This window comes from Triticum urartu, chromosome 6A (assembly GCF_056163025.1).
Source record: "Triticum urartu cultivar PI428250 chromosome 6A, HENAU_Tu73, whole genome shotgun sequence".
NCBI classification, from domain to species: domain Eukaryota; kingdom Viridiplantae; phylum Streptophyta; class Magnoliopsida; order Poales; family Poaceae; genus Triticum; species Triticum urartu.
Genome location: NC_141878.1, coordinates 23,366,260 through 23,392,478, shown reverse-complemented (window position 1 = coordinate 23,392,478; position 26,219 = coordinate 23,366,260).

The following is a 26,219-nucleotide window of genomic DNA, read 5'->3' as shown; positions in this document are numbered from 1 at the left end:
GACTGTTCTTGTGTTCATCGACATACGGGGTCACCAAGGTAGAGTTCTGTAGAACTGTGTAGTGTGCTTGAGACCAAGAATATCCGTCCCTGCATATTATTGAGTCTCTTCCAAGAGTGCCTTTTCCAGTCAGTCTCCCCTCATACCGCGATTTAGGGAGACCTATCTTGTTAAGGCCAGGAATGAAGTCAACACAAAACCCGATAACATCCTTTGTTTGATGGCCCATGGAGATGCTTCCTTCTGGCCTAGCGCGGTTACGGACATATTTCTTTAGGACTCCCATGAACCTCTCAAAGGGGAACATATTGTGTAGAAATACGGGCCCCAGGATGACAATCTCGTCGACTAGATGAACTAGGACGTGCGTCATGATATTGAAGAAGGATGGTGGGAACACCAGCTCGAAACTGACAAGACATTGCGCCACATCACTCCTTAGCCTTGGTACGATTTCTAGATCGATCACCTTCTGAGAGATTGCATTGAGGAATGCACATAGCTTCACAATGGCTAATCGGACGTTTTCCGGTAGAAGCCCCCTCAATGCAACCGGAAGCACTTGCGTCATAATCACGTGGTAGTCATGAGACTTTAGGTTCTGAAACTTTTTCTCTGGCATATTTATTATTCCCTTTATATTCGATGAGAAGCCAGTCGTGACCTTCATACTGAGCAGGCATTCAAAGAAGATTTCTTTCTCTTCTTTCGTAAGAGCGTAGCTGGCAGGACCTTTATACTGCTTCGGAGGCATGCCGTCTTTTTCGTGCAAACGTTGCAGGTCCTCCCGTGCCTCAGGTGTATCTTTTGTCTTCCCATACACGCCCAAGAAGCCTAGCAGGTTCACACAAAGGTTCTTCGTCACATGCATCACGTCAATTGAGGAGCGGACCTCTAGGTCTTTCCAGTAGGGTAGGTCCCAAAATATAGATTTCTTCTTCCACATGGGTGCGTGTCCCTCAGCGTCATTCGGAACAGCTAGTCCACCGGGACCCTTTCCAAAGATTACGTAGTGTAAATCATTGACCATAGCAAGCACGTGATCACCGGTGCGCATGGCGGGCTTCTTCCGGTGATCTGCCTCGCCTTTGAAATGCTTGCCTTTCTTTCGACATTGATGGTTGGTCGGAAGAAATCGACGATGGCCCAGGTACACATTCTTCCTGCATTTGTCCAGGTATATACTTTCAGTGTCATCTAAACAGTGCGTGCATGCATGGTATCCTTTGTTTGTCTGTCCTGAAAGGTTATTGAGAGCGGGCCAATCGTTGATGGTCACGAACAGCAACGCCTTAAGGTTAAATTCCTCCTGTCTGTGCTCATCCCACGTACGTACACCGTTTCCATTCCACAGCTGTAAAAGTTCTTCAACTAATGGCCTTAGGTACACATCAATTTCGTTGCCGGGTTGCTTAGGGCCTTGGATGAGAACTGGCATCATAATGAACTTCCGCTTCATGCACATCCAAGGAGGAAGTTTATACATACATAGATTCACGGGCCAGGTGCTGTGATTGCTGCTCTGCTCCCCGAAAGGATTAATGCCATCCGCGCTTAAAGAAAACCATACATTCCTTGGGTCCTTTGCAAACTCATCCCAGTACTTTCTCTCGATTTTTCTCCACTGCGACCCGTCAGCGGGTGCTCTCAACTTCCCATCTTTCTTTCGGTTCTCACTGTGCCATCGCATCAACTTGGCATGCTCTTCGTTTCTGAACAGACGTTTCAACCGTGGTATTATAGGAGCATACCACATCACCTTCGCAGGAACCCTCTTCCTGAGGGGCTCGCCGTCAACATCACCAGGGTCATCTCGTCTGATCTTATACCGCAATGCACCGCATACCGGGCATGCGTTCAGATCCTTGTATGCACCGCGGTAGAGGATGCAGTCATTAGGGCATGCATGTATCTTCTCCACCTCCAATCCTAGAGGGCGACCTTCTTTGCTGCGTATGTACTGTCGGACAATTCGTTATCCTTTGGAAGCTTCTTCTTCAATATTTTCAGTAGCTTCTCAAATCCTTTGTCAGCCACAGCATTGTCTGCCTTCCACTGCAGCAATTCCAGTACGGTACCGAGCTTTGTGTTGCCATCTTCGCAATTGGGGTATAACCCTTTTTTGTGATCCTCTAACATGCGATCGAACTTCAGCTTCTCCTTTTGACTAATGCATTGCGTCCTTGCATCGACAATGACCCGGCGGAGATCATCATCATCGGGCACATCGTCTGGTTCCTCTTGATCTTCACCAGCTCCCCCCGTTGCAGCATCACCGTATTCAGGGGGCACATAGTTGTCATCGTACTCTTCTTCTTCGCCGTCTTCCATCATAACCCCTATTTCTCCGTGCCTCGTTCAAACATTATAGTGTGGCATGAAACCCTTGTAAAGCAGGTGGGAGTGAAGGATTTTCCGGTTAGAGTAAGACCTCGTATTCCCACATTCAGTGCATGGACAACACATAAAACCATTCTGCTTGTTTGCCTCAGCCGCATCGAGAAACTCATGCACGCCCTTAATGTACTCGCAGGTGTGTCTGTCACCATACATCCATTGCCGGTTCATCTGCGTGCATTATATATAATTAAGTGTCCAAATTAATAGAAGTTCTTCATCACATTAAAACCAAAGTGCATACATAGTTCTCATCTAACAACATATAGCTCTTCAGAGCATCTAATTAATTAAACCATACATTGAAACTATGTAAAACATTTCAATGCGAAAACAAATGCGATCATAATCGCAACCAAGGTAACAATTGATCCAACGGCATAATGATACCAAGCCTCGGTATGAATGGCATATTTTCTAATCTTTCTAATCTTCAAGCGCATTGCATCCATCTTGATCTTGTGATCATCGACGACATCCGCAACATGCAAGTCCAATATCATCTTCTCCTCCTCAATTTTTTTTATTTTTTCCTTCAACAAATTGTTTTCTTCTTCAACTAAATTTAACCTCTCGACAATAGGGTTGGTTGGCATTTCCAATTCACATACATCCTAGATAAATAAAATCTATGTCACGTTGGTCGGCATAATTTTCATAAACAATAAATGAACCAATAGTTATAAAGATAATATACATACCACATCCGAATCATAGACAGGACGAGGGCCGACGGGGGCGGATACCAAAACCATCGCACTATATAAGATGCAATAATAAATATAAGAAAATGATACAAGTATCTATCTAAACATACAAGTAAGAATATTTTTCCTTTCAGAAAGAAGATAAGAACAAGAGGCTCACCACCTTCACCCAGCTACAAAATGGATATTGGAAGTACAACACCTGTGATGAATGATGACTTTTGGGAAAGTCAGCATCCCAATTCTCCACTCTTCACCCAGCTACAACAAATTCCTCAGTCCCCTGCACCAACAGTTCAAATGGGCTCTGAAGAAACTCATCCCACCTCGTTTGTGCGTGAAGATATTCCTGCCACTAGTGCTGAAGAAACTGCTGCTGCTGATCATGTGACAACACAGACTGCAACTGAAGAGGAACCAGAAATTCCTCAGACTGATGAACCTGAGATTGCGATTCCTGAGGTCGTGATGCAACTCACTGACACTCCTCTGCCAAAGCCAAAGGATCCGTTCTCAAGGAAGCAAAAGTTTAAGGCTGAAGACTTCTTTGGCGAGCACGTATTCTTCACTGATTACAACCCATATGACTCTACTCGCATAAGGAAGAGGCGTTTCTGGAATGCTAGTCAAGCAAATTTCTATTCCTCAGTGGTGTTTAACAAAGACAAAGTCTTCAATCATGCACATATTCCTCACATGAACATGGAGTCTCTGCCGTGCTTCGAGCCAGTCCTCAGTGTTCTTCACGACGCTGGGCTGCTAAACTTCTGCACTGACATCTATGATTGGAATGAAGAACTCATTCTTCAGTTCTATGCAACGCTGCACATCACAGGAGATTCTGAAGATGTGAACTCATGGGTACTGGACTGGATGATAGAAAATACTCATTACAAGGCACCAGCTTCTGAATTGCTTCATGCCCTACCACTCAGTCCTCCCCTTGAAGGTGCACGTTCTGTCTATAGTGAACCTGAGCTTACAAATCACTACATGCAAGTCTTGATGAAGCCTTTGAAGCCAGGGCAGGCCCCTCGAACCAATTTCCTCGTCAAGGAATTACTCTATGTGCCTCGGACTGTCTATCGCATTCTGTCGAAGACAATGAGTCCTATCAAAGGCCACGACTCAAATGATGAAGAAGTCGTTGACATCATGAAGAATGTGCTTTTCAACATCATTCATGGTGTTCCCATCAACTTTCATGATTTCTTCATGAGGACTCTGGCCAATATTGCTATGTCACCATTTGAGCTGAAGCCTTATGCGCCGTGAATTATGAGATTCATCAGGACAAGGTCTTCACTCTGAACCACTGCAGGTACTTGCCTCCGATTGAAGTCCTCAAACGGACATTTTCCTCAGCTGATGACAAAGGCAAGGCAGCTGCTGTGATAGATGAAGGCATTCGTCCATTGGATGGTCAATTTCGCAAGGCTGCATCCTGTTCCACCAATGATGACTCTGCCACACATGACTCTGCCGCCAACAACTCTGCCAAGCAAAATCCTCAAGCCACAGCACCTAGGGTGATGACTGATCGTGAGTTACTCCTCAGTCTTCATCAGAAGGTTGATCGTAATCATAAATGGGTCAAGCATCAGTTTGGTTCAATTCTTCACAACATGACCTCAACACACAATGCAGTGAAGAAAAACCACTACTACCTCCATGAAACCTTCAACCATACCTGGGCTATTCTGTCTCATGTCTACAGCGCTGAAGATCTGAAGAAAATGGGTCTCAAGGAAGAATTTGACTGGTTTGCACCTCCTCCGAAGAAATACAAGAAGGTCAAGGTTCCTTCTTTGGTGGCCAGCTCCTATTCTTCATCGCGTGACACTGATGAGCATGAAGACTTGGACGACACAGCGGCAAGCCCTACTACAACAACCGACCCCGACAATGCTGGCGCTCCTTCATCAACTTGATTATCTTCAGGGGCGTTAGTCCTCAGTTTCGATCCTTTTGGTCAGTTGATGACAAAGGGGGAGAAATTTGAGTTAGTCTTCAAGCGGGTCTACTATATGGGCGTTTTTTTGCTAAGTTACAACTCTCATTCTTTTGAAACTTTTATTGGATCGAGTTGTAAACTTAAACCCGATGGTGGTCTGATACTTCTGCTATGCTCTTCTGCATGCTTATTCCTCGATAATATTATTGCAGGCATGCTGAATTACATCAGTCACCATATTTCATCATGTATTTCAAATTCTTCATATTATATATCAAATGCGTGTATGAATTACAAGATATAAGGGGAGATCTCCATGATTCAACTCTTCAAGTGTGCATTGCTTCAAAAGCAAATTCCTCACTATGCACATCTTCAGGGAGAGTTCTTCTATATCTTGCAATCAAATTCCTCAATTTCAGCATTTACACTTCATATGTTTATCCCCGTTGAAAACTTAACCTATATTGTCATCAATCACCAAAAAGGGGGAGATTGTAAGTGCATCTAGTGCCCCTTAGTGATTTTGGTGTATTGAAGACTTATAGGTTAAGGATCTAATGTGTTTATGAGTGTACACAGGTCTATAAGTCTATGAGGAGTTTGATATTTACACAGAAAGTCGACCCCTAAAAATGAAGTTCTTCAAACTGAAGACTTTGGTATTCTGAAGACATTCTGAAGACTTTGAAAGTGAAGAAATTGGTGTGACCTTGAAGACTTGGTTTTCATTCGAGGAACATGAAGCGTGAAGACTTTTGTTTTCGTAGTTTCATTTTCTCTTTCTTGATTCATAGGAAACACCGTACTGTGATGCTCAACTCAAAATCCTACACATACCAATCCCTTCGAGTGAAGCCATTGGAAATCTCATACAGTTCAATCAATTTCTTAAGTGACAGAGATGAAGTTCTTCTGGTCGCTGAGGAATTTGTTCTGACTGAGGAGCTAGGAATTCGCCAGTGCGGATTGCCTACACAGTGAGGAACATGATAGCCCTGAGGAATTTGAGCCTCAATTTCTGACCGTTGCTGTGCCTTGTGCCAGCTGTCCCAAAATATCTACCCACCTAACGGTCATATCATTGAAAAGCATTTATGTCTTATCATGTCGGGCTGCTCCCTAGGCTATAAATAGCCGCCCCCTACAACCACTAGCTGGTTGGCTGCTCCGCGAGAAACTGACACTTGTCATTTGAGAGCATCCCATCCTCCGAGGACTTTGAGCGAAAATCATCAAGTGAGGAAAATCCAAAATCCAAACCCAAACACCTACAAACCCAAAGTGATTGAGCATCACTGAAGAGATTGATCCTGCGTGGATCCGACGCTTGTTACCTTTGAAGACTGTGCTTCTTCCAAACGGTTAGGCATCATGGTCTAGAGCATCCAAGAGGAATCGTGGATCGCCGAGTGACCGAGTTTGTGAAGGTTCGGAAGTCACCTGAAGACTTACCACGAGTGATTGGACGAGGTCTGTGTGACCTTAGTTCAAGGAGAATACGGTGAGGACTGTGTGTCCGGGACTGTGTGTCCTCAGGTTTAAATACCTAGCCACGCCACTCCAACCAGATGTACAACTGAGACAGCAGTTGGAACTAGTCTACCAAATCATTATCTTCACCAAGCCAACTGGTTCTATTTCCTCAACTCTTTCATTTCCTCAGTATAGTGTTGTTTGCTTGTCATATCTGTGTTTGAATACTTTGACTGAAGACTTTCTCAATTTCCTCAGTTCAATTTCTTCAGTCTGTTTGTCTTCATCTAGTGTTATCCTGTGACTACGCTTTCTGTACTCGGTGCTTGTCTTCATTTCATCATGATGACTATGCTTGTCTTCTGTTATGTTTACTTCTAAGTACTTATTCCGCTGCAAGTAGTTCTTCGCTAAGGAATTTCCTCACTAGCAAATTCCTTAGTGAAGAATTCATAAAAATCGCCTATTCACCCCCCCTCTAGTCGATATAACGCACTTTCATCCTCGGGCATACCTACAAGCTTAAATAATCCACAAACTTCATCCACATAGATTAGGTGCAAATCAGGATGCAATGTTCCATCTCCTGTGAAGGGATTAGCTAGCAGTTTCTCTATCATACCCGAAGGAATTTCAAAGTAAACATTTTCAGTAGGTTCAGTAGGTTGAGGAGCAACTCTTTGCTCTACTGGACGGGGTGAAGATACCCCGAAAAAGCCCCTCAAAGGATTACTTTCCATAGTAGCAAGTGACAGTAAATTTCAGCACACTATATAAATTTTTCCTTACCAATTTCCACTTACCAAAGGCGCTTCACTCCCCGGCAACGGCGCCAGAAAAGAGTCTTGATGACCCACAATTATAGGGGATCTATCGTAGTCCTTTCGATAAGTAAGAGTGTCAAACCCAACGAGGAGCAGAAGGAAATGAGAAGCGGTTTTCAGTAAGGTATTCTCTGCAAGCACTGAAATTATCGGTAACAGATAGTTTTGTGATAAGATAATTCGTAACAGGTAACAAGCAATGAAAGTAAATAAGGTGCAGGAAGGTGGACCAATCCTTTTTGTAGCAAAGGACAAGCCTGGACAAATTCTTATATTAAGGAAAACGCTCTCGAGGACACATGGGAATTATCGTCAAGCTAGTTTTCATCACGCTCATATGATTCGCGTTCGTTACTTTGATAATTTGGTATGTGGGTGGACCGGTACTTAGGTGCTGCCCTTCCTTGGCCAAGCATCCCACTTATGATTAACTACTCTCGCAAGCATCCGCAACTACGAAAGAAGAATTACGGTAAACCTAACCATAGCATGAAAGATATGCATCCAAATCAGCCCCTTACAAAGCAACGCATAAACTAGGGTTTAAGCTTCTGTCACTCTAGCAACCCATCATCTACTTATTACTTCCTAATGCCTTCCTCTAGGCCCAAATAATGGTGAAGTGTCATGTAGTCGACGTTCACATAACACCACTAGAGGAAAGACAACATACATCTTATCAAAATATCGAACGAATACCAAATTCACGTGACTACTAATAGCAAGACTTCTCCCATGTCCTCAGGAACAAACGTAACTACTCACAAATCATATTCATGTTCATAATCAGAGGGGTATTAATATGCATAAAGGATCTGAACATATGATCTTCCACCGAATAAACCAACTGGCATCAACTACAAGGAGTAATCAACACTACTAGCAACCTACATGTACCAATCTGAGGCTTTGGAACAAAGATTGGATACAAGAGATGAACTAGGGTTTGAGAGGAGATGGTGTTGGTGAAGATGTTGATGGAGATTGACCCCCTCCCGATGAGAGGATCGATGATGATGACGATGGCGATGATTTCCCCTTCCCGGAGGGATGTTTCCCTGGGAGAACAGCTCCGCCAGAGCCCTAGATTGGTTCCACCAAGGTTCGCCTCATGGCGGCGGAGTTTCTTCCCGAAAGCTTGCTTATGATTTTTTTCCAGGGTGAAAGACACCATATAGCCCAAGATGGGCACCAGAGTCCTGACAGGGGGCCCACGAGGCAGGGGGCGCGCCCAGGGGTGTAGGGCGCGCCCCCCACCCTCATGGATGGTGGGTGGCCCCCCTTTGGTGCTTTCTTCGCTCAGTATTTGTTTATAAGTTCCAAAACTGACTTCCGTGGAGTTTCAGGACTTTTGGAGTTGTGCAGAATAGGTCTCTAATATTTGCTCCTTTTCCAGCCCAGAATTCCAGCTGCCGGCATTCTCCCTCTTTGTGTAAACCTTATAAAATAAGAGATAAAAGGCATAAGTATTGTGACATAATGTGTAATAACATCCCATAATGCAATAAATATCGATATAAAAGCATGATGCAAAATGGACGTATCAGGTCTTCATGAGCAAGCAAGTTGGATGCACACTCACTTAGTTTCCAGTTTGAGCTTTCATACACTTATAGCTCTTAGTGCATCCGTTGCATGGCAATCCATACTCCTAACATTGACATCAATTGATGGGCATCTCCATAGCCCGTTGATTAGCCGCATCGATGTGGGACTTTCTCCTTTTTGTCTTCTCCACACAACCTCCACCACAATATTCTATTCCACCTATAGTGCTATATCCATGGCTCACGCTCATGTATTGCGTGAAAGTTGAAAAAGTTTGAGAATACTAAAGTATGAAACAATTGCTTGGCTAAAACCGGGGTTGTGCATGATTTAAATACTTTGTGTGGTGAAGATGGAGCATAGCCAGACCATATGATTTTGTAGGGATAACTTTCTTTGGCCATGTTATTTTGAAAAGACATGATTGCTTTATTAGTATGCTTGAAGTATTATGGTCTTAATGTCAAACGATAGACTATTGCTTTGAATCACTCGTGTCTTAATATTCATGCCATGATTAGATTACATGATCAAGATTATGCTAGGTAGCATTCCACATCAAAAAAATATCTGTTTTATCATTTACCTACTCGAGGACGAGCAGGAATTAAGCTTGGGGATGCTGATACGTCTCCGTCGTATCAATAATTATTGATTGTTCCATGCCAATATTATACAACTTTCATATACTTTTGGCAAATTTTTGTACTATTTTTGGGACTAACATATTGATCCAGTGCCCAGTGACAGTTCCTGTTTGTTGCATGTTTTTTTGTTTAGCAGAAAATCCATATCAAACAGAGTCCAAATGGGATAAAAACTGACGGAGATTTTTTTTGGAATATATGTGATTTTTGGGAAGAAGAATCAACACGAGACGATGCCCAAGGGGGCCACGAGGCAGGGGGCGCCCTGGGCCCTCGTGGCCACCTCGTAAGGCAGTTGGTGCCCTTCTTTCGCCGCAAGAAAGCTAATATCCGAATAGAGATCGTCTCCAAAATTCAGCCCAATCGGAGTTACAGATCTCTGGGAATATAAGAAACGGTGAAAGGCTAGAATCTGGAGCGCAGAAACAGAGAGACAGATCCAATTTTGGAGGGGCTCTCGCCCCTCCCATGCCATGGAAACCAAGGACCAAAGGGGAAACCCTTCTCCCATAGGAGAAGGTCAAGGAAGAAGAAGAAGAAGGGGTGCCTCTCCCCCTCGCTTCCGGTGGCGTCGGAGCGCCGCCAGGGCCATCATCGTCACCGCAATCTACACCAACACCTCCGTCATGTTCACCAACATCTTCATCACCTTTCCCCCATCTATCTACAGCGGTCCACTCTCCCGCAACCCGTTGTACCCTCTACTTGAACATGGTGCTTTATGCTTCATACTATTATCCAATGATGTGTTGCCATCCTATCATGTCTGAGTAGATTTTCGTTGTCCTATCGGTAATTGGTGAATTGCTATGATTGGTTTAATTTGCTTGTGGTTATGTTGCTGTCCTTTGGTGCCCATCATATGAGCGTGTGATGACCCACAAGTATAGGGGATCTATCGTAGTCCTTTCGATAAGTAAGAGTGTCGAACCCAATGTTGACACACGAACACATCACGTGTACCCTCGACGCCGGGGGTGATGCACAGCAGCTCACGTCGAAGGAGACCCGACCGATAGCGCGATACGCAAGACAGTCGACGGGCGCTTTTGCAAACCCGAAAACCCCACACCCCCGGGAGGGACCCTGTCAGGGAGTGCGGCAGCTATGGGCTGCCCTAGGTCGATTCGCTCGCCCCTAGAGCCTCGGAATTCACAGCTCTCAAACACGAAGAACAGCGAAGAACGAGATAGAAAAACAGTGGAGAGATAAAACATAGATGAAAAAGTAGTATATTGATTTGTTCGATTGTGTGTTGTTCAATCGGCCGTCACCCCCAACATATATAAGAGGCGGCTGGACTTCCCGTACAAGTAAAGGATTCATCTAGGCTTTCCTTACAAGAAAAATTACATCAATTCACGTCCTAGAGTCCTAATTCTATTCCAACTTGGATTCAGTCTGAATCTGGCCCAAACTCTGTCTTCCTTCTTGCGCGGGCCGCCGGGCTTGCATATGATCTCCGATCGAGATGACCCAAATATCAAATTTGTGCGCCTCGATGATACGAACAACTCTCATGTTGATCATTTTTTCAAATAAGGCCATCTTGAATACTTTTCGAGGTCATCTTTATCTTCCTGTCGGGCTCGGTTTTGCAGTAGACTGGATTATCCGAGTCCCATAGTGAATTTGTAGGCTATATATTATCTCTGATGATGATGACTCCAAAATCAAAATTTACCGTCTTGATGATACACATAACTTCTGTATTGAACACTTCTTCATCCAAGGTCATTTTGATAAACTTTCGAGCACATGTTCAATTTCACTCGGACTTGAGCTCATCCACTCGGATACAGATACTTTCACTCGGATCGTCCGATTGGACTTTTTCACTCGGAAGACAATCTTTCACTCGGATGACTATATTTCCACTCGGATGACTATATTTCCACTCGGAAGGCACTATCTTATTCACTCGGCAAGTTTTCGTCCCGATGGTAATCTTTTCACTCGGAATATTTTCACCTGGACGACAATTTCACTCGGATGACAACATTTCCACTTGGATAATAATAAGTTCATCCGGTCAGCAGACTTTCACTCGACCATGAAATTTCACTCGACCGTAAACTTTCACTCGACCGTAAACTTTCACTCGGATGGTAATCTTTTCGCTCGGATTTCCGACTGAAAACATAGCCCGATCTTGATTTGTCTCTCCAGGCCTCATATGATCTCGGATTGAGACGAATTATATATGAAAATCGATCGGCTCGACGAGACGAAAATTTTCCATGTTGAAGGTTTTTCGATTCAAGGGTGTGTTGATGGCCGAATTACTCGCGCAACATATCAGACAAGTGTCTGGCACCTCGCGCCATATTTCCGTTGAGGTTCAGTCTGCAGTATATTTCCTCTAACTTTTGCATATGAACTCGGCTTGAGATGATTTATATATCAAAATCAATTTCCTCGGCGAGACGAAGACAATTCCTTAAGAGTGCTCCTTCATCCGAGGTCATCTTGAAGACGTGATTGGCCAAAAACCACTCGGAACATTGAACTATGCCACTCGGAGTATAGTTTCGGTCCGTAAGATAAAGTCGAATGAATATAACCGAAACATCAAAGTGGTTCCACTCGGTGATGAGAATATTTTTATGCTGAAAACTCATTCACTCGAGACAATCTTCATTGCAATCTGTATCTTGCCAAAATCAGGTGTCAACACATGCCCCCCTGTTTTTCGGCAAAGCTTGCATGCCGAAAAATAATATGCATAGTGTTTGTTCTAAGGACGATATCAACACTCCATCAGCCATTTATTTTTCTCAAGGCGATAATTATGTATCGGCCATGTTTGTGCTAAGGGCGATAATCGCATATCGGCCATTGCCCACTTAGGCTTCCTGCCACACACTCGGGTGGTATTTCTTCAAATATTTTCCATTGAGAGCTCGAGGTAACAATGCCCCTTGTATTGATTCCACCAAATATGAATTTCCGGGAACAACTCTTGTAATTCTAAAAGGACCTTCCCAACTTGGAGACCACTTCCCGAATTTTCTATCTCTTGAACCAATCGGCAGAATCACTTTCCAAACGAGATCACCAACTTGAAAATTCTTCAACTTGACTTTCTTATTGTAAGCCCTTGCCACCCTCAACTTATCTCTCTCTATGGCATTCAAAGCAGCCAAACGTTTATCAGCAACCTCATCAATGTTGTCCATCATCAAGTTATAGAAGTCTATTGCCGATAAATCATTTTGTTTGGCTATTCTCAAAGCATTCAAATTTACTTCCACTGGTAAAACAGCCTCCTGACCATATACTAGCTCATATGGAGTCACTTTCGTAGCACCATGCCTTGAGATTCTATGTGCCCATAATGCCTCAGACAACAAGTCATGCCATCTCCTTGGATTATCCTCAATCTTCTTCTTGATGAGCTTGATTAAAATTTTATTGCTAGACTCAGCTTGTCCATTAGCTTGGGCATAATATGGAGAGGAATTGAGCAACTTTATGTTATAAGATTCGGCAAACTCTCTGACTTGGTGTGACATGAAAGATGAACCTTGATCTGTAGTTAACGTTTGAGGAATTCCGAATCTATGAATAATGTGCTCGATTATGAATTGAATTACCTCCGTATGCGTCATGTTCTTGAGAGGTACTGCTTCGGACCATTTAGTGAAATAATCAGTTGCCACCAATACGAACCGATGCCCTTTTGAGGAAGACGGATGGATTTGTCCAATGAAATCTAAACCCCAACCTCTGAAAGGCCACGGTTTGATAATAGGATGTAACATAGCAGCAGGAGCCAATTTAATATCACCAAACTTTTTACAAGCTTCACACCCCTTATAATATCTGAAGCAATCATTAATCATAGTCGGCCAATAAAACCCAGCACGTCACAATAACCATTTCATCTTGGGAGCCGACTGGTGAGTGCCACAAATACCTTCATGTACTTCTCCCATAGCAACTCTTGCCTGGTCCTCGTCCAAACACTTTAGAAGAACATCATCAGCGGTTCGGTGATAAAGACCATCATCTCTCATTGTATACTTGAAAGCCATATGCCGAACAGCCCTGTCCACCCTTTCACTCGGATTGCACAAGTAATCAACAATGGGTTTCCTCCAGTCGGGACTGTCACCTGCACTAGACTTTTTGTTAATGGCCGAATTAGTGGGTTCAGGTTCGGCCTCTCCCATATTGGCAAGACAAGACATTGGTCTTTGGGAGATATGAAACATGCCATGATCAACATGATATCTGGATGCTTGTTGTGCCAATTTATTTGCTTTCCAATTGTCATGTCTAGATATATGAGCAATGCTAAAGCAATCCAAAGCAAAAATTATATCTAGACATTTATCAAGATAAACATTAAGTGATTCGTCCAAACACTGAAAGACTTTGGATATTTGCTGCACCACTAGTAACGAATCACCATAAGCCTCAATATGTGTAGCACCTATAGCAAGTAACATCTCTAGGCCGAATAACAATGCTTCATATTCGGCTTGATTGTTTGTGCAAAAATATTCTAAGCGGCATGAGGCTTCAAGAACAGCACGATGAGGAGATATATAAACAATACCAACACCTTGGCCATTGCTACAAACTGAACCATCAAAGTATAATCTCCATGGTACTAATGAAACAAGGTTCATATCAACATCATGCTTGTTATTAATCCGATGTTCAACAATGAAATTAGCAACAATTTGGCCTTTCATGGATTTTAGAGATTCATAAGCCAAATCATATTCAATCAAAGCATAAGCCCACTTGCCAATTCTACCACTAAGAATTGGCCTATGCAACATGTATTTAATGACATCGGTTTGACAAGCTACTACACAAACACTCGGCACTAAATAATGTCTCAGTTTTGTGCAAGCATAATATAAGCATAGACATAATTTCTCAATAAATGTATACCTTGTCTCTGCGTCCAATAAACGGCGGCTCAAATAAGTGATGGCATGCTCTTTTCCTTCGGTCTCTTGAGTTAGAACAGCACCAATAACTCCTTCCTCTGATGCAATGTAAAGTCTGAAGGGTTCCCTATGCTTGGGTGCTTTCATCACCGGAGGAGTGCATAAATAATTCTTGATCATATCAAATGCTTCTTGCTGTTTTGCCCCCCCAAGTGAAATCAGCATCATTCTTTAACCGAAGGATAGGAGTAAATGCATCAACTTTCCCTGATAGATTAGCTATGAACCTTCTCAAATAATTGGCCTTGCCAAGGAACTTTTGCATATCTCTCTTGCATGTTGGAGCCTCCACCTTCTGTATAGCCTCTATCTTTTTGGGATCAATCTCTATACCATCTTCATGAATAACGAAACCCAAAAACTTGCCAGCTGACACGCCGAAAGCACACTTCAAAGGATTCATTTTCAGTCCATACTTTTTCATTCTTTCAAAAGCTAAACGCAAATCGGCCAAGTGAGATTCAAAAGGATCCGATTTGACAACAATATCATCAATATAAACTTCAAGTATGACACCGAGTAAATCATGAAAAATTAAATTCATAGCCCTTTGATACGTGGCTCCAGCATTTTTTTAATCCGAATGTCATCACTGTCCACTCGAATAAACCAAGGAAACCAGGACATCGGAAAGCCGTTTTGTACATGTCCTCTTCGGCCATAAAAATTTGATTGTATCCGGCATTACCATCTAGAAAGCTAATAACCTTATGTCCAGAAGCATCATTAATAAGCATATCGGCTATTGGCATAGGATACTCATCTTTTGGTGTAGCCCTATTCAAATCTCTGAAATCAATGCACACCCTCAACTTGCCAGATCCTTTCTTCTCTACCGGGACAATGTTAGAAATCCACTCGGCATACCTGCAAGGTCGAATGAAATTAGCTTCAAGCAGTCGACCGATCTCTTCCTTGATCCGGTCATATGTTTTTGGATTAAATTTTCTGGCCGACTGTTTATAAGGTCTAAAACCGGCCTTTATAGGCAACCGATGCTCCACTAGCTCTCGGCTTAACCCTGGCATCTCGTGATATTCCCATGCAAAGCAACAAACATATTTTTTCAGTAGCTCGATTAACTTAGCCTTACAATCGGCTTTTAAATTTTTGTTTATAAATGTCGGTCGAGTGACTGAACCATCTCCAATATCTACCTGTTCTAACGGATCAGCTGATGTAAAACCTTGTCCAAGTTTATCCATGTCATCCAACTCCTCTATAGACTCATACATATCGTTCTCATTGGACCGATACTTTACAAGACGTTTTTGTAACCACTCAGAATTAGGATCCATTTAAACATATCATACCTTGGAGCCGATTGCATTCACTCGGCTTTAAAGAGACGGGCACAAAACCATTCTTGGTCGCGCTGAGAAAATCAAATTCTGATAAGTCACGTCCTGTCAAGCAAGTAGCGTTGGGATGTTGCCAATCCACCGATGCATCGGCCAAAGCAACACAGGCCGAGTTATCCACGTGAATAACTTCCACTTCATCATCAACCCACTGAATCAAAAACTGGTGCATAGTGGATGGCACGCACTGGTTTGCATGAACCCAATCACGGCCTAGTATGACATTGTAGTTACCTTGCACCTCAGCGACAAAGAATGCAGTAGCCAAAGTTTTGCTTCCGACTGTAAGCTCCACATACATTACACCTTTGGATTCAGTTTTCTCTTTGCCTTCAAACCTGTTGAGCACCATATTGGTCTTGATCAATTTTTCATCAGGCAAACCCAATTTCTTGAAGACCGAATAGGGCATAAGATTTACCACAGCACCACCATCAACAAGCATCCGAGTGAGCGGCGACCCATTGATATGACCTCTGAGATATAACGGTTTCAGATGTGTTACTGGTTCTTTTGGTTTCTCGAATATTGCGTTTTTAGGGCCAAAATCCAGCTGAGCCACCTCCCCTTCTTCGTCTACAGCATGAAACTCAGCAGGTAAGTAATACACCATGTTGATATCCATACCTTCATGAACCGGCGTAGACTCATAGTCCAACCTATCAGCCTCCTCCTCAAGTGCATCCACAGATTCTGAAATTTGTCCGAGTGAAGGAGAAGTAAGAAGTGTCACAGACGATGTCATATCTGTTGCATGGTCCTCCTTTGGTGATGTAGGTATTGCTGTGATAGATGTAGAAGTTTCTGTATCTTGTATTTGTTTAGGCCTCCATACTTGTTTTGGTGGAACCATGGGTCGAGTGTCATCGAACAACTTATCCCTTTGTTTCTCGGCCTCCTGTTCTGCCATCTCTTGACTCCTTAACCTCTGTAGTTTCCTCTTTTATGTCTTTGTTAGTCCTGGAGGACACCACTTTGGCTGAGTGTATTTAGGATCTCTCGTCTTTACCTGGCTGGTGCTTGCCTCATGGTCATTAGCCGAGTGCTTTGGCGCGATAGCAAGTATCGGCTCAGTCGGATTGCTATGCACAATCGGCTGCTGTATGGCGAATGTTTCGGTGCCCAAGATAAGTGAGTCGACATCCATTTTCTCCTTGCCTTTTCCCGACTCAACTGCTGCAACACTTGGTGATTTAACATGCCATTCTTTTCGACTTTCCAGATGCATGAAATTTCCACTCTGGCGCACCTTTTTACTCTGATGGAATCCACTCGGATGGATATCACTCGGATGGAATTCAGTCGGATGGAATCTACTCGGCCACATTTTTTCACTCGGATAGCTTCCACCTGGGTGCATTCTTACACTCGAATAATTTCCATCCGGTCGCATGTTTTGACCAGCCGACCAATAGTTACCGATGTTTAGTCGGCCTCTATATGAATAGTCAAGTCGATCCCAAACAGATTGTGTATGCTCTTCTGGAAACGGCACCCTTGGTCCACTCGGTTTCATATACTGACTGAACATATCAGCTGATGGTGACCTTGGTCGCTTCAGATGAGTCGGCCGATTAAAGCTAGAACCGGCCGACTGGTTGGTGTACTTGGACAGCAACATATCAAAAGTTGGCTTGATCCGCTTGCGCTGTACTTTAACTTCATTCCTTTTCCACTTGCCAATTTCTGGACTCTTGGGCTTGACAAATCTCACACGAGCATTTTCTTGCACTTGCAGTTGCCCCTCGAGTGTAGGATTCTTGATGGTGATTTTGATCACTTCCTTGCCATCGGGTTGCTTACCAAGCACAACCTGTCTCCCCAAGACTTTGTTGTCCTCCTTGTCTTTCCTGGGCTCACCAACAACGACATTAGCTTTATTAGCAGATTCTGCTACCTCCGGCCGAATGAGTAGCTTCTTCCCCTCCAAATCCATGGTATTCATTGGAAAAGGCTGTTTATCAACATGCATCTCAGAAAAGTTCAATCGTCCATCATTAATGGCCGATTGTATCTGTCGTCGAAAAACATTGCAATCGTTAGTAGCATGAGAAAAAGAATTATGATACTTGCAATAAGCACGCCGTTTTAGCTCTTCAAACGGCGGTAAAGTATGAGATATTCTAATAATCTTAGCCTGCAGCAAAGAATCAAATATTCTATCACACTTAGCAATGTTAAAAGTAAACTTCATCTCTTCATCATGATTCTTATGAATCGGTTTCAGATCATTGCAAGTAAAGGGTTTGGCCTTAGATGGCCAAACAAATTCAGTAGCAAAAACATCACCCTCATTGTCCGAGTGATCACTATCATATTCCACCATATTCATCTTTGGACGATCGGCTTTGTATCTATGCACTTCTTTGAGATCTTTGCCTCGGCTTTCCTGAGCCAAAGCCCTTTGTAAGACTTGGTTGATATTTAAGAACTCATAACCTTCCAGCTTTCTCTAATGGGAGTTCTCAAACCACTCAGCACTAGGTATGCCAAGTCTCTCTCGGTTATCACCAAACTAAAACACCGGTTTTTTGTTTCTCTGAATCTCTTGACGTAATCGGAGACCGATTCATCATGCTTCTGTTTAACCGATGTTAGGTGTGATAACTTGAGTTCATTGTCGCCGCTATAAAAGTGATCATGAAATTTCTGCTCTAGCTGCGACCAAACCCGAATGGAACCATGTGGTAAAGAAGAAAACCATGAAAATGCAGTACTAGTTAAAGATAAAGGAAACTAACGCACTTTCAACTCATTTAGTGAGCCTGCTTCACCTAGTTGTGCTAAGTATTGACTAACATGCTCCCATGTGGTTTTTGTGCCCTCTCCATTGAACTTAACAAAATCTGGAATCTTATATCCCGGAGGGTACTGGATGGCATCAAAGTACTCGGGGTATGGCTTTTGGTAAATCCGATTCCGAGGTAACTCAACTCCAAAATTCTCTCTAAGCATCTTAGCCATCTCCTCTCTAAGATTAGCTATACCATCATCCATAGTGGACAATGAAGCTTGTGGCAGTGATATAGGAAGAGTATGGTTACTAGCTGTAGGTAGGAATTGTGGCATGTATGTCGACCCATAATTTGGTAGTGGTCGAGTGGTTGTAGCTATAGGTAGAGTTTGGTTCGGCGTTGTCACCGAACCTGTCATGCTCGTAATAGGATTAATGGGTGTAGCCACAATCTGATTTGTTTGGGTAGGATAATAAGTCATCGGCACGGGAGGCGCCGATGCAATAGGTAAAGTCAGATTAGGGTTTTGCACACTAGCAGCTACACCATTATTTGTTGGGGAACGTAGCAATAATTCAAAATTTTCCTAAGTGTCACCAAGATCAATCTATGGAGTCATCTAGCAATGAGGGAGGAGTGGATCTACATACCTTGTAGATCGCGCGCGGAAGCGTTCAAGAGAACGGGGTTGATGGAGTCGTACTCGTCGTGATCCAAATCACCGATGATCCTAGCGCCGAACGGACGGCACCTCCGTGTTCAACACACGTACGGAGCAGCGACGTCTCCTCCTTCTTGATCTAGCAAGGGGGAGGAGAGGTTGATGGAGATCCAGCAGCACGACGGCGTGGTGGTGGAAGTAGCGGGATTCCAACAGGGCTTTGCCAAGCGCTGCGGGAGGAGGGAGATGTGTCACGGGAGGGAGAGGGAGGCGCCAGGGCTTAGGTGCGGCTGCCCTCCCTTCCCCCCACTATATATAGGGCCAAGGGAGAGGGGGGGGCACAGCCTTGGCCCTTCCTCCAAGGAAGGGTACGGCCAGGGAGGAGTCCATCCTCCCCAAGGCACCTAGGAGGTGCCTTCCCCCTTTAGGACTCTTCCTTTCCCTTATCTCTTGGCGCATGGGCCTCTTGGGGCTGGTGCCCTTGGCCCATATAGGCCAAGTCGCACACCCCTACAGCCCATGTGCCCCCCCGGGGCAGGTGGACCCCCTTGGTGGACCCCCGGACCCCTTTCGGCACTCCCGGTACAATACCGATAATGCGCGAAACTTTTCTGGCGACCAAAACAAGACTTCCCATATATAAATCTTTACCTACGGACCATTCCGGAACTCCTCGTGATGTCCGGGATCTCATCCGGGACTCCGAACAACTTTCGGGTTACCGCATACTAATATCTCTATAACCCTAGCGTCACCGAACCTTAAGTGTGTAGACCCTACGGGTTCGGGAACCATGCAGACATGACCGAGACGTTCTCCGGTCAATAACCAACAGCGGGATCTGGATACCCATGTTGGTTCCCACATGTTCCACGATGATCTCATCGGATGAACCACGATGTCGAGGATTCGATCAATCCCGTATACAATTCCCTTTGTCTATCAGTACGATACTTGCCCGAGATTCGATCGTCGGTATCCCGATACCTTGTTCAATCTCGTTACCGGCAAGTCTCTTTTACTCGTTCCGTAACACATCATCCCGTGATCAACTCCTTGATCACATTGTGCACATTATGATGATGTCCTACCGAGTGGGCCCAGAGATACCTCTCCGTTTACATGGAGTGACAAATCCCATTCTCGATTCGTGCCAACCCAACAGACACTTTCGGAGATACCCGTAGTGCACCTTTATAGCCACCCAGTTACGTTGTGACGTTTGGCACACCCAAAGTATTCCTATGGTATCCGGGAGTTGCACAATCTCATGGTCTAAGGAAATGATACTTGACATTAGAAAAGCTTTAGCATACGAACTACACGATCTTTGTGCTAGGCTTAGGATTGGGTCTTGTCCATCACATCATTCTCCTAATGATGTGATCCCGTTATCCACGACATGCAATGTCCATGGTCAGGAAACCGTAACCATCTATTGATCAACGAGCTAGTCAACTAGAGGCTTACTAGGGACATGGTGTTGTCTATGTATCCACACATGTATCTGAGTTTCCTATCAATACAATTCTAGCATGGATAATAAACGATTATCATGAACAAGGAAGTATAATAATAACTAATTTATTATTGCCTCTAGGGCATATTTCCAACAGTCTCCCACTTGCACTAGAGTCAATAATCCAGTTCACATCGATATGTGATTAACAGTCAAGGTCACATCCCCATGTGACTAACACCCAAAGAGTTTACTAGAGTCAATAATCTAGTTCACATCACTATGTGATTAACACTCAATGAGTTCTGGGTTTGATCATGTTGCTTGTGAGAGAGGTTTTAGTCAACGGGTCTGCAACATTCAGATCCGTATGTACTTCGCAAATCTCTACGCTATATTTGGAGCCATTTTAAATAACTGTTCTACTTGGAGCTATTCCGAATTGTTGCTCCATTATACGTATCCGGTATCTCTACTCAGAGCTATCCGGATAGGTGTTAAGCTTGCATCGACGTAACTCTTTACGTCGAACTCTTTATCACCTCCATAACCGAGAAACATATCCTTATTCCTCTAAGGATAATTTTGACCGCTATCTCGTGATCTACTCCTAGATCACCTTCGTACCCTCTAGCCAGACATGTGGCAAGGCACACATCAGGTGCGGCACACAGCATAGCATACTATGGAGCCTATGTCTAAGCATAGGGGACGACCTTCGTCCTTTCTCTCTGTTCTGCCGTGGTCGAGCTTTAAGTCTTAACTTCGTACCTTACAACTCAGGCAAAAACTCCTTCTTTGACTGATCCATCTTGAACACCTTCAAGATCATGTCAAGGTATGTGCTCATTTGAAAGTACCATCAAGCGTTTTGATCTATCCTTATAGATCTTGATGCTCAATGTTCAAGTAGCCTAATCCAGGTTTTCCATTGAAAAACACTTTTCAAATAACCCTATATGCTTTCCAGAAATTCTACATCATCTCTGATCGACAATATGTCAACAACATATACTCATCAGAAATTCTATAGTGCTCCCACTTACTTCTTTGGAAATACAAGTTTCACATAAATTTTGTATAAACCCAAAATATTTGATCATCTCATCAAAGCGTTCATTCCAACTCCGAGATGCTTACTCCAGTCCTTAGAAGGATTGCTGGAGCTTTGCATACTTGTTAGCATTTTTCAGGATTGACAAAACCTTCTAGTTGTATCTCATACAACCTTTCCTCAAGAAGATCGTCGAGGAAACAATGTTTTGACATCCTATCTGCAAGATTTCATAAATAATGCAGTAATCGCTAACATAATTCCAACAGACTCTTAGCATCGCTACGGGTGAGAAAGTCTCATCGTAGTCAACTCCTTGAACTTGTCGGAAAACATCTTAACGACAAGTCGAGCTTTCTTAATGGTGATACTTACCATCATTGTCCGTCTTCCTTTTAAAATCCATATGTACCTAACAGCCTTACGACCATCAAGTAGTTCTTCCAAAGTCTACACTTTGTTTTCATATATGGATCCTCTCTCAGATTATATGGCCTCGAGCCATTTATCGGAATCTAGGCCCACCACCGCTTCTCCATAGCTCGTAGGTTCATTGTTGTCTAGCAACATGACCTCCAAGATAGGATTACGTACCACTCTGAAGTAGTACGCATCCTTGTCATCCCACGAGGTTTGGTAGTGACTTGATCTGAAGTTTCATGATCACTATCATAAGCTTCCACTTCAATTGGTGTAGGTTTCACAGGAACAACTGCCTGTGCCCTGCCACACACTAGTTGAAGAGACGGTTCAATAACCTCACCAAGTCTCCACCATCCTCCCACCACTACTAGGAAAAGGCCTACTAATGGCGCACTAGTTTTGCCTACTAATGGCGCATCACTGGTGCGCCATTACTAGCACGCCATTAGTAATTTTTACTAATGGCGCACCACTGGTGCGCCATTAGTATAGGCCACGGTGCGCCATTAGTACAGGCCACTGGTGCGCCATTAGTATAGACCATGGTGCGCCATTAGTATTTTTGAATTTTGTAGGCGGGAAAATAGTAGTGGCGCACCGTCTAATCCCCACCGTGCGCCATTGCTATTTTTGAATTTTGAATTTGGATCTGGATCGCGATTTTTTTGCCCATTTTTTGCTCGTCTTTTGCTCATTTTTTTGCACGATATTATTTCAAATTTTGTTCCCGTTTTTGGATCTTGTACGTTCTTTTGCCGGAGAGGAGGAGGAGGAGGTGACCGGAGAGGCGCTCGCCTACATCGCCGGAGAGGAGGAGGAGGTCGCCGGAGAGGAGTTCACCGGAGCATCGGAGAGGAGGAAGGAGAAACCATGAGATGGGAGGAGAGGAGGGAGGAGGAGCTCACCGGAGAGGAGGGAGGAGGAGCTCACCGGAGATGAGGGAGGAGGAGCTCACCGGAGAGGAGGGAGGAGGAGCTCACCGGAGAGGAGGGAGGAGGAGCTCACCGGAGAGGAGGGAGGAGAAATCGTGAGGGGAGGGGAGGGGAGGAGAGGAGGGAGGAGGAGGTCGCCGGAGAGTAGGAGGAGGAGGTCGCCAGAGAGGAGGAGGGTAGTATGGTGGAGGAGAGAAGGGAAGATGGAGTGGAGGAGAGGAGGAGATGGAGTGGAGGAGAGGAGAGGAGGCGAGAAGATACTAATGGCGCACCATGGGCAGGTGCGCCATTAGTATCTTTTTTTTGACTTATTTTGAATTTTGAAGGCGGGAAGATACTAATGGCGCACCATGGGCAGGTGCGCCATTAGTAACTTTTTTTATTTTGTTGACCTATTTTGAATTTTGAAGGCGGGAAGATACTAATGGCGCACCATGGGCAGGTGCGCCATTAGTAAGTTTGAATTTTTTTGCCTCTCGAGATCTTAAAAGCCCCGTATCTTTTTTTCTGTTAGGTTTTTGAGGATTTTGAAAATGTTTAATGGGGTTGCCCCAGTTAAATTCGGATGTAACTTTTCAAGTAGATGATTTTTCATATAAAAAACTTTTTCATCCGAGTTAGTATGCAAAAGTTATGCCCATTTTTACAAATTCTCGAGAGATTTTGCAAATGAAGTCGAAATTCATATTTGCAAATTTTCCCAACAACTAGACCACATATCACATGGGAAACTTATTTTATTTTTTATTTTTGACATTTTCATCATTTTCTTTTATTTTTTTAAAACTGAAAAGGCGATCCACGGGGGGGGGGGGGTGCATTCGGTGGAAGTGGTGGCCAAGTTACTAATGGCGCACCGTGGCATGGTGCGCCATTACTAGTTCAACTAGTAATGGCGCACCACTCCCACGGTGCGCCATTAGTAGTTTTGACAAAAATTTTAAATTTTTTTTACTAATGGCGCACCGTGGATGTGGTGCGCCATTACTTATTCAACTAGTAATGGCGCACCACTCCCACGGTGCGCCATTAGTAGTTTTGAAAAAAATTTAAATTTTTTTTCCTAATGGCGCACCGTGGACGTGGTGCGCCATTAGTGTCTACCACACTAATGGCGTACCAACACATGGTGCGCCATTAGTGTATAGTAATGGCGCACCACATGTCTGGTGCGCCATTAGTGTCAATTCCATCTATAGCCCTTTTCCTATTAGTGCACTCAATTCTTTCGAGAGAAACTTTTCCTCGAGAAAGGACCCGATTCTAGAAACAATCCCTTATTGCTTTAGAATCTGAGACAGGAGGTATACCCAACTGTTTTGGGTGTCCTATGAAGATGCATTTATCCATTTTGGGTTCGAGCTTATCAGCTTGAAACTTTTTCACATAAGCGTCGCAGCCCCAAACTTTTAAGAAATGACAGCTTAGGTTTCTCTAAACCATAGTTCATACGGTGTCATCTCATCGGAATTACGTGGTGCCCTTTTTAAAGTGAATGTGGTTATCTCTAATGCCTAACCCATAAACTATCATGGTAATTCGATAAGAGACATCATGGTATGCATCATATCCAATAGGGTGCAGTTATGATGTACGGACACACCATCACACCATGGTGTTCCTGGCTGTATTGGTTGTGAAACAGTTTCCACAATGTCTTAATTCTGTGCCAAACTCGTAATTCAGATATTCATCTCTACGATCATATCATAGACATTTTATCCTCTTGTCACGACGATGTTCAACTTCACTCTGAAATTACTTGAACCTTTCAATAATTCAGACTTATGTTTCATCAAGTAAATATACTCAGTATCTACTCAAATCATCTGTGAAGTAAGAACATAACAATATCCACTACATGCCTCAGCACTCATTGGACTGCACACATCAAAATGTATTACTTCCAACAAGTTGCTTTCTAGTTCCATTTTACTGAAAACGAGGCTTTCAGTCATCTTGCCCATGTGGTATGATTTGCATGTCTCAAGTGATTCAAAATCAAGTGAGTCCAAACGATCCATCAACATGGAGCCTCTTCATGCGTTTTATACCGATATGACTTAAGTGGCAGTGCCACAAGTAGGTGGTACTATCATTACTATCTTATATCTTTTGGCATGAACATGTGTATCACTATGATCGAGATTCAATGAACCATTCATTTTAGGTGCAAGACCATAGAAGGTATTATTCAAATAAACAGAGTAACCGTTATTCTCCTTAAATGAATAACCGTATTGCGATAGACATAATCCAATCATGTCTATGCTCAACGCAAACACCAATCTCGATGGTAGAGGGAGCGTGCGATGCTTGATAATATCAACATTGGAAACACTTCCAACACATATCGTCAGCTCACCTTTAGCTAGTCTCTGTTTATTCCGCAGCCTTTTATTTTGAGTTTACTAACATTTAGCAACCGAACCGGTATCTAATACCATGGTGCTACTAGGAGTACTAGTAAAGTACACATTAACACAATGTATATCCAATATACTTCTATCGACCTTGCCAGCCTTCTCATCTACCAAGTATCTAGGGTAATTCTGCTCAAGTGGCTGTTCCCCTTATTACAGAAGCACTTATTCTCGGGTTTGGGTTCAACTTTGGGTTTCTTCACTAGAGCAGCAGTTGATTTGCCGTTTCATGAAGTATCCCTTCTTGCCCTTGCCCTTCTTGAAACTAGTGGTTTCACCAACCATCAACAATTGATGCTCCTTCTTGATTTCTACTTTTGTGGTGTCAAACATCGCGAATATCTCAAGGATCATCATATATGTCCCTGATATATCATAGTTCATCATGAAGCTCTAGCAGCTTGGCGGCAATGACTTCGGAGAAACATCACTATCTCATCTGGAAGATCAACTCCCACTCGATTCGAATGATTGTTGTACTCAGACAATCTGAGCACAAGCTCAACAATTGACCTTTTCTCCCTTAGTTTGCAGGCTAAGAAAATCATCGGAGGTCTTATACCTCTTGACGTGGGCACGAGCCTGAAATCCCAATTTCAGCCCTGGAAGCATCTCATATGTTTCGCGACGTTTCAAAAATGTCTATGGTGC